Source organism: Triticum aestivum, chromosome 2B (genome assembly GCF_018294505.1).
Source record: "Triticum aestivum cultivar Chinese Spring chromosome 2B, IWGSC CS RefSeq v2.1, whole genome shotgun sequence".
Lineage (NCBI taxonomy): Eukaryota > Viridiplantae > Streptophyta > Magnoliopsida > Poales > Poaceae > Triticum > Triticum aestivum.
In genome coordinates, this window is record NC_057798.1 from 13,300,424 (window position 1) to 13,310,769 (window position 10,346).

A 10,346-nucleotide genomic window follows, 5' to 3' on the forward strand; every position below is an offset into this window, starting at 1 on the left:
AGGAGAGGGGGGAGGGAGGGAGCGGGGCGGGCCTGGAAGCACGCGGCTGGCAGCTGGCGGTGGCGGGAGCATTCGAGGGGGCCGACGGAGGCGGGGGTGGGAACCCTAGCGGGGGAGCGGCACTCTTCGTGTCTTTCCAGAGTCCTTCACTTTTTACCATTGCGGAGATCAACGTCAGGACTCTAAGAATGCACACGGTGCGACAATTTCTGATTAAAAGCTGAATTAGTACAAAATAAGCCACACCAAGATTGATTAGGTTCTGATGAAACAAAAGGGGCAAATGTAGAAACAAACTAGTTACATGTGCTAAAAAAATACTACGGTATAGAGTTGTGATTCTAATCACTGACAAAGATAAAAGGGCACATATCATTTCTTTGTCAATTAATGAGCTGCGTGCTGCTTCTCTCCACTGAAGTTCATCTGAAAAAGCACAAACAATTTTCAAGGTCAGACACTGCAATAATAGACTGCACATACATGGGATGTCATTCCCTCCAGTGGTGGAGGGTGAACCAAATATAAGAGGGGGCGATTGTCCACTTAGTTAAGAAAACAGCCTCTCAGTCTTTGCTAACCCATAAAATTAGGTAAGTAATGTGTCGTATATCCTGTGAAAGAGAATTGCACCTTGGTAAGGGGTGGCCAGAACCAGTGGCGTAGCCAGCCCAATAAGTCAGGGTGGTCCATCAATAGAAATATTTACATAAGTTTGATTATTTTTTAAAAAAAATATCTTTATACTACACTATATACAAGCTATGGGGAAATTCCAGGGTGGTCCATGGACCACCCTGGCCACCCCCTAGCTACGCCACTGGCCAGAACCCGGGATGGTCCCCAAGAGGCTCCGCTAGTGATTCCCTCGTGTGTATAAAAATGTAAGGAGTTCAACAAAAGACAAATGCAAAGATGATTTAATATACATTTTGCAATGGAACAATAATCAATTTGGACCTAACGTAATTATTACAAATACTAGTTGATTAATTCTTTTTAATGCTTGGAAAGTTCATTGGTCCTTGCCACGTCTTTGAGCTTTAAACAAAGTATCCGTGCCTTTCACCCACCCACCCAACCACGAGTATTTGACAAAAAACTACCACATTTCACGTCATCGTCCCACAGAACTACCACATTTTGAAAAGTGACCGAAACTCCAGGTTAGTACTAATTTTGTGACAAAAAACTACCAAGTTGAGTTGATGACCGTTTTTATGATTTTAAACCTGCTTATGACATGCGGGACCCGTGTGTCAGAGTTGACGTGGCGGGAAAGTTAACTCCGTTTATTTTGACCGTCAAGTTGACTGATGGGGCCCACACGTCAGTGTCAACTTCTTCCTCCTCCTCTCTATGTGGCATTTCAACAAACACTTCATGTGCACACATGGGGATGAGCAGTAGTGCCCACGCACGGCCACCGGCCGCAGCCGCGGCCACATGCGACGAGCAGCAGCAGAGGCCAGTACGGCCACGAGCGCCGCCGCTTGCCCCTGCGGCCCCCGAGTTCGCCCTTGCCGGACCCCGTCGGCCCCGCTCCCCCCGCGCGTCCGTGCGCGCGCACAGCTGCGCCCTGCTCCGGTCCGGCGCACCACACGCCGCCCGTTGTTCGCTGCGGCGCCACCGGCCTCCTCGGGCTCCCAGCAGCTCCCCGCTCCGTCACGGCGCTGGCCGCTCCTCCGCCCGAGCACCCCCGCCTCACGTCGACGTCGTCGTTATCCCTGCGTCGCCTCTGCCTAGCTCCCCCGCGGGTCCGCACCCCCGGCTGCGGCGCGCTCCCCATCGTCGCATGGCTGCTCCTCCCTGCGCTGCCTGCTTCGCATCGCCACGCCCGCGCCCCCCCCGTCGCGCCATCCGCAGCTCCCAGGAGCTCGAGCTCCTCCTCCCGCCCCGAGCAGGATCCCCGCGCACCCGCAATCTGCTCGAGCTCCCCTCACGCCCGCCCCTGGCAACTGCTTCCGCGTCGCCTCGCCTCGGCCATGGCCGGCGCCGCCCCGCCTTGACCTCGGCCGGCTCCGGTTTCCGCTCGCCAGGGCGGCCTCAGCCGGCTCCTGCCCCGCTGTCTCCGCCTCCGGCCGCCCCCTGTGTCGGCTTTGCCCGCCCCGGCCAGCCGCCTCCTCGTTCTGCCCGCCCCGGCCGGCCGCCTCCCTGTGCCGGAGGAAGAAGAATGATGTGTGGGCCCCATCTGTGAAAACGGTCAATGTAACGGTCAAAATAAACGGAGTTAACTTTCCCGCCACGTCAACTTTGACACACGGGTCCCGCATATCATAAGCAGGTTTAAAATCATAAAAACGGTCATCAACTCAACTTGGTAGTTTTTTGTCACAAAATTAGTACTAAACTGGAGTTTTCGGTCACTTTTTAAGATGTGGTAGTTCTGTGGGACGATGACGTGAAATGTGGTAGTTTTTTGTCAAATACTCACCCAACCACCAAGTCGTCCAGGGACACTTTGTTTAAATGCGACTGATACTTCAAGACTTGCAGAGGCCAGCTTAGTTAAATTTGTCCAAAGATCAACCAGCAGCTTACCTCATCAATCCTGGCAATGGAGGTTGCCATATCTGCAGTTGCAATTGAGCTTGTAAGCCGGTTCATCTCCCTCCTGATGAACAAGTATCACTCCTCCGTCCATGTACAAATGGCAGATGAATTTGCCAATGAGTTGCAGAGTGCACATAGGTTCACTTCTTGCAACAAATGCCTACGCAGATGTCTTGAGAAGGAATCTCGATGTTCAGTTTTGGCGGCGCATAATGGACAAGGGGATGAGAGTGGTCAAGAGAAGCCTCTCCATGTATGGCGTGCACCCGAACACGCTTATACAACAAGGCCATACAGTGGACATAACAGAGTTTGCTTTGCATCCAGTTAGCATGACACCTTACACAGTTGGTGCTTCCGTGAAGAAGGAACTCCCACGTGTGACATTTGCGGAACTTCTAACAAATCGTAGTGTTGTCCCAAAATGAGACTTCACTCTAGTTGCAGGGAAATCAAGGATACCCCCTCAAAAATCATTTGTTTATATTTTTACAAGTCGTGCTCAGGATACACATCAAGGCAACGCCTTGCCTGGGAGGAAGCGACAAGGAGTGCCAATCTAGTTTTGTTTCAAGACTTGTAAAATGTAACTCTTGTTGTATTTTTTTTGAGATGTAGAGTAGCCAACGCTAGGACTTTTTCACTATTCTGACCCTTTCAACGAACTTTGTCACAAAATGAACTCGATGTGAAAGTATTTCACGATTTGACCCTTTTAGCAACGCCACAGCCCGCGGCGTTTCTGCCCAACATAGAAACGCCGAGGTAGCTAGCGTTTCTGATCAAAGAAGAAACGCCGTGGTAGCTAGCGTTGTGGACCAGATAAGAAACGCCAAAGGCGCTGGTGTTGCTGCCCATCATTGAAACGCCAATGACCATGGCGTTGCTGCCCTTTTTCATGTGCATGTGGAATGTGGATGAACAGCCTAACTAATAAGGCTAATTAATTATGACCAAAGAAGGCAGCAACGCCATGGTTCCTTGGCGTTTCAATGATGGGCAGTAACGCCAGCGCCTTTGGCGTTTCTTACCTGGTCCGCAACGCTAGCTACCTCGGCGTTTCTTCTTTGATCAGAAACGCTAGCTACCTCGGCGTTTCTATTTTGGGCAGAAACACCGCGGGCTACGACGTTGCTAAAAAGGTCAGATCGTGAAATACTTTCATGTCAAGTTCATTTTGTGACAAAGTTCGTTGAAAGGGTCAGAATAGTGATTTCGGCCCCAACGCTACTCAGGTAAGACTAGTACATTCAGCTTCCATCATAGCTCGTAGACTAGTCGGGACGTCTGCTAGCAGCATCTGGTCTCCACTACTTCTGTTGAGCGCAGCTAGCTCATGCGCCAACCTGTTTCTGCATCGGTTCACATGGACGATCTTGCATTCAGGGAAGGCACTCATTGCATGCTTAATATCCATTATGAGGCCATAGCAGTGAGACCGCGTGGGAATCTGGGATTCCACTTCTAAGTCAATCATTTGATTGTCCATCTCGAGGATTACCTTACCGTTATGGATACCAGCCAATAGCCGTAATCCAATCAGGCCTGCTCTGGCCTCTGCTTCCTCCACGCTCCTGCAGGTCGGCATCTTTTTGCAAGCGGACAGCGACACTTTGCCGTGATGGTCTCGAGCAATAGTGCCAGCCGCTCCAATCCCAGTTTCAGTGTCAAAGGCCGCATCAGTGTTCAGTTTCACTGTATCTCGGCTGGGAGGGGACCAGTGCAAGGCCCGGGATTCAGGAAGCCTTTGTATGGCGCTGACCCCTCCACTAGTCACTTTCCTGTCCGACGAAGCATTTGTAGTTTCTGCCATCCTAATTTCCTCCTCATATTTCTCAAGAAACATCACTGAAGACCTGATTGTCTGACTGCCATCACTCCATACGCAGTCTTCCCGCAGGTGCCAGCAGCGCCAAAATAGCAGTAGGGCCGACTCGATCAGGCGCCAGAGCTCGTACTGGAAGCAGCGTGGTAAGTGCAAGGCGGTCTGCGAGGGAGACGAGAACACTAGTTTCTTCCACGCGAGCACCTCCGATCGTCGCCGAGCCAACATGATCCGTGCCCTGGACGTGGGCGGGGTGATGGTGCTCGACCACGCTGGGAAGGCGGAGGCGCTGCTCTCCTTCTACTCCGAGCTGCTGGGAGGGCGCGTCCCTCCGTCTGGCGGTTCGACCTGGCCGGCCTCTACCGCGACGCCGCTCAGGTTGACGTGGCTGCCCTGGAAGCGCCGTTCTCGCCCGACGAGATCAAGAATGCGGCCGGGCTGCTCGATCGGTCCAGCGCGCCCGGGCCGGACGGCCTCGGCCTGCTTTCTACCAGGCCGCCTGGGACATCGTCTCCGGAGACCTCCAACGCCTCTTCGTCGCGGTCCACGCTACCGCGAACCTCGACGCCATCAACCGGGCGTACATCGCCCTTTTGCCCAAGGGCGTGGGCGTGCCCACGCCCGGTGCCTTCCGGCCCGTCTCCCTCCAAAACGGGGACGTCAAGATCCTGTGCCGCGGGCTTACCTCGAGGCTGCAGCTGCAGATCACGGGCGTCATCGACGTCGACCAGTCCGGGTTCCTGGCGGGGAGAAGCATCTCCGAAAATTTCGTGTGCGCCGCCAAGGGGATCTAGTGCTGCCACCGGCGCAAAGCCCCCGCCCTCGTGTTCAAGCTCGACTTCGCCAAGGCGTTCGACTCGGTCGATTGGGGGGCACTCCGGCGCATTCTCGAGGTACGCGGCTTCCCCGCCAGATGGTGCGCTTGGATGGACTTGATCTTTCGGTCCTCCCGGTCGGCGGTTCTCCTCAACGTTGTGCCGGGGAAGTGGTTCACGGTGCGCCGCGGGCTGCGCCAAGGAGACCCAAGCTCGCCCTACCTCTTCCTTATCGTCGCCGACGTCCTGCAACAGATGATCCGGGAAGACGGCGAGCTCCGCCACCCGCTGGTGGAGGGTGCCCCCCCTTTGGTGCTCCAGTACGCCGATGACACGTTGGTCATCCTCAGGGCGGAGCGTGGCGCGGCGGTCCGCCTTCGCCGCATCCTCGACGATTTCGCGGCCGCGACGGGGCTGGACATAAACTTCTCCAAGAGCACGCTTGTCCCCATGCCCGTGCCTCCGGAAGCGTTGAAGGAGACCGTTGGCGTGCTCGGCTGCGCCGTCCAGGGATTCCCGCAGGCCTATCTCGGGCTTCCGCTGTCGTGGGAAAAGCTCACCTTCGCCGACTTCCTCCCCATGCTTGCGAGGGTGGACAAGTACCTGGCAGGCTAGCGGGCTCGGCTCCTCGCCCCTGCCGGGCGGCTGGTGCTGCTAACCGCGGTGCTGGATGCCCTCCCGACGTACGCGATGGCGGCCATGATCCTTCCTCCAGCGGTGCTCAAAAGGTTGGACTCGCTGCGCCGCGCCTTCCTCTGGAATGCTGTCGATCGTGCCACCGGCGCGCAATGCCTTGTGGCCTGGGAGTGGGTCTGCCGAGCCAAGGAGGAGGAGGGACTCGGCGTTCGGGACCTCGCAACGCAAAATCGGAGCCTGTTGATCAAGATGCTGCACCGTCTCCACGCGGCTCCCACGTCCTCGCGATGGGCGGCGTGGGTATGGGCGGGCCTGGACGGGCACTCCCTGCTCTCGGCTTCGGGCTCCAGGTCGGCCGGCGAACACGCCCGGGCGTTGGCCAAGATGCTGCCGCTCTACCGGAGTCTGACGACGGTGGAGGTACGGGACGGGCGGCGGATGTCCTTCTGGTTTGATCACTGGCTGCCGTGCGGGGCAGTCTCGGCAGCCTTCCCTGCCCTCCTTTCGCACGCCACGGACACAGAGGCCACTGTGTGGCAGGTGCGCGCCCCCGGCCTCGACTAGGTGCTCGTACCCAGGCTCACCACCGTCGGGCGAGCCGAGCGGGGTGCCCTCCTGGCGTTGCTAGCTGAGGTACGAGAGACCCCTGGTGATGATGAACGCTACCCCGTGCTGTGCCGGGGCGTGGGCGGGGGCGTCGCTATGTCTGCCGTCTACGCCCTACAACGCTTCGGCGGCACGCGGGCCTCCTTCGCGGACTTCATTTGGGGGTGCGCTGCGCTGTCCCGTGTCCGGTTCTTCGGGTGGCTCCTTGTGCAGCGGAGGATCCACACGAGAGATGTCCTGCTCCGGAAGACTATTGTGGCGGCTGCGGAAGCCTCCTGCCCCATCTGCGCATTTGTTGTCGAGATGACGGATCACATGATCTTCGCTTGCCCCTTTGCCCGCTCGTTCTGGCTGGCCGTGGGCGTGGAGGTGGTCGGGAGGAGTTACCATGTTGGAGCGCTCCAGGATGTGGACGTGAGGGAGGCGGCTGGTGATGTTGCCCATGCCTCCTTCACCCTCCTTTGCTGTTGGCAGCTGTGGAAGCATAGAAATGCCGTGGTGTTTCAAGGCGCCCGGCCTTCCCTGGCCCGTTTGCTTGGGTGCTGCCGGGAAGACTCGGTCCTTTGGAAAGGCCGTTTGAAAATGGCCGACCGGGCGTGTATAGATAGGTGGATCCGCGCATTCTCTCGGGCGGTTTAGCCTTAGTGCTCTTTGGTCTGGCGTTTGTGCTGCCCCCCCCCCTCTCTCTTTCTTCATCACTCTCCATCTCTCTCCCGCGCATGTATGAAACCCTGCCCCTTCTTTGGGGTGTGATGCAATAGAAAAAAGAAAAAAGATTCAGGTGGTGGGCTTCGCCCTCCCCCGGTGACCTTCAAAAAAAAATAGCAGTAGGATTTTTGCTCGGGTCTCCTCATTTACAGAATCAAGTAGAACCTGTAACCAGTTGTTACCTGTGTACCAGAAGCTCCTTTCTTTAGGCAAATTCCATACTTTCCTCATGGCTGATCTGAGCCCTCTGCTTTTTGTGCACATGACAACCGTGTGGAATTCATTCTCCCTTCCATTGCCACAGATTCTGCATATGGCATCCAGCTCAAGGGTTCTCTTGTGCTTATTTTCTATTGTTGCTAGCGTATTAGTCGCTACTCTCCAGGCAAAAATCCGAACTTTACCCGGCACCTTCGTTTTCCAAATGAGATCCCAGATACTGCGATCATTTGCTTCCCTTGATGAACTCGAAGGGGTGTGCTCTAATTGGGCCAAGTTTTCAGCAAGCTTGTAGGCACTCTTCACTGAGAACACTCCGTTACTCTCATGATGCCATGCTACTCGGTCCTCCACCTCCGAGGCCGGGATCGGGATTCTGCATATCTCATCTGCATCGAAGGCGTAAAAAAATTGTCGGATGAGTTCTTCATTCCACTCGTTCCTATCCGGGAGCATAAGCTGGTTGACCCACCTCAGTTGAGTCCTCCTAATAAAGGCTGCTGTCAATAGACCCTCTCTTCTCGGTAGCCATTGGTCCCGTTGGATTTGTATGCTCCTGCCATCCCCTATTCTCCAGATGAGCCCCTTCTTTAGGAGCTGAAGCCCAAACTCTATTGCTCTCCATACCGGGGATGCACCTGAAGCAAAGACGGTGTCTAGAAGATTACCATTGGGATAGTATTTAGACTTCAGCACTCTCGCATAGAGGCTGTCCGGGTTTTGGATAAGCCTCCATCCTTGTTTCACAAGAAGGGCTTGGTTAAAGAGATGCATATCTCTAAACCCAATACCGCCTGCCCTCTTGGGTTTAGTCATGCGTTCCCAAGACATCCGGTGGACCTTTCTGTGTCCTTCGTCTCCCCACCAGAAGTCCCTAATCATCCTCTCATATTTTCCACAGAAACCTTTTGATAACATGAATACACTCATGATATAGGTTGGAATGCCTTGGACCACCGATTTTATATGGACCTCCTTAGCCGCAAAGGACATGAACTTTTCTGACCAGTCACTGCATCTTTTTCTGAACCTGTCCATAATCGGTTGGAATTGTTCATCCTTCATTCTTCCTTCCGGAGTAGGTAAACCAAGGTACTTGCTCTCAAAGGTATCTGATTGTGCCCCAAGAATGCTTTTTATTTGTTCTCTCGTCGCAGCTGGGCATACTTCGCTAAATAGGATGGAACATTTGCTTTCACTGAGTAGTTGACCGGTACATTTCTGGAAGGTGCCCAACACTCTTTTGATGGCTTCAGCTTGCTCTACCATGGCCTTGAAAAAGAGCAAGCTATCGTCCGCGAAGAGCAGGTTCGAGATACCTGGGCTGTTTCTCGCTATTTTGATAGGAGTCACGTTGTTCGCAGCCATTTCTTTTTTCGACAGATGTACCAGTCCATCCGCGACAAAGAGAAACAAATATGGACTGAGCGGGTCCCCTTGCCGCAAGCCTCTGGATGGGACAAACGCGTCCAGCAAACCTCTATTGCATCTCACTGAGTATTTCACGGAACGAACACACTGCATCACCCATCCAGTCCATTTCGAGCAGAATCCTACTTTCCGGAGCACCCCTTCCAAAAAATTCCAGTCCACTCTATCATAGGCTTTAGCTAGGTCCAGCTTATAGGCACAGTAGTTATCTCTGGCATTCTTACTATGTTGGATTTTGTGGAAGCATTCAAATGCAATTATAGCATTGTCTGTGATCATCCTGCCCGGAATGAAGGCGCTCTGAGTCTCAGATATAATCTCGTCAAGTAAAGGCCGGAGACGGTTGACAAGGCATTTAGACACCACCTTGTAGATGACGTTGCATAGGCTAATGGGTCTAAAATCCTTTAGAGATTGGGGGTTCTTCCCTTTAGGGATTAGGACGATCACCGTGTCATTTATCCCCTCGGGAAAAATACCGCTCTCAAAATATTCTAGAACTCCTCTTATAATGTCATCTTTGATTTCCCCCCAATTTCTTTGGAAAAATCGAGCCGGGAACCCATCAAGGCCAGGGGCTTTGAGCGGACCAATCTGGAAAAGAGCATCTCCAATTTCTGTCTCAGAGAAAGGTTTAGTCAACATATTATTCATATCATTGTTTACTCTGGCCGCGATTAGATCCAGAACCTCCTTCGGGTTCACCCCTTCTTCTTTCTCATATAGTTTTTTGAAGAAAGAGTTCGTCATTTTCTTGATACCTCTTTCCTCCTCAACCCATACTCCGTTATCATCTTTCAGCTTTAGGATTGTGTTCTTCTTCTGCCTCCAGGTCGCTTTCTGTTGGAACCATCTTGTGTTTTTATCCCCCTCCCTGAGATAAGTAGCACGTGACCTCTGCCTCCACATAATCTCCTCCCTAAGGAGAAGTTCATCCAGCTCCTGAGCTAACTTATCCGCTCTCTTCTGATTTTCTGGAGATGGAGCCGAGTTCCAGATCCTTTTTAGCTTCGACCGGATTTCTGAAGTTTTTTTGATGACCGAACCGAAGTCCTTAGCGGCCTAGTTGCTGTTAACCATTGAACTAAATGTATCACACATCTCAATTAATGTACAGTAAATCTGCAGAAGTGCTCCTCTTAGATAATGCTTCAAGTCTCGGACTCTCGGGTAGTTGGCTAACCGATGCAACAGAAATTAAACATACAAGAAAGAGGTATATGCATCATCAACATCATCATCATTGCAATGTTATGGCTAGCATTCGAGTAAATAACATAAAACTACTACTTTACATGCTAGGGTTCCAAAAGACTACCGATTTTTATTTTTATTCAGATAACTACCAAGTGAGTGATCGACTGTTTCAAAAAACCCCAAATGCCCGTTGCTTAAAATTTAAACCTGTTTGTGATAGGTCTGGCCTGCACCTAAACGATCCGTCTATTTGACTGTGTGTTTGACACATGTGGGACCCACATGTCAGTGTATCTTCCACACTTTTTCCTCCTCCTCTCGGGTAATCCCTCTCCGTGCCTCCCTTCCTCTCCTCT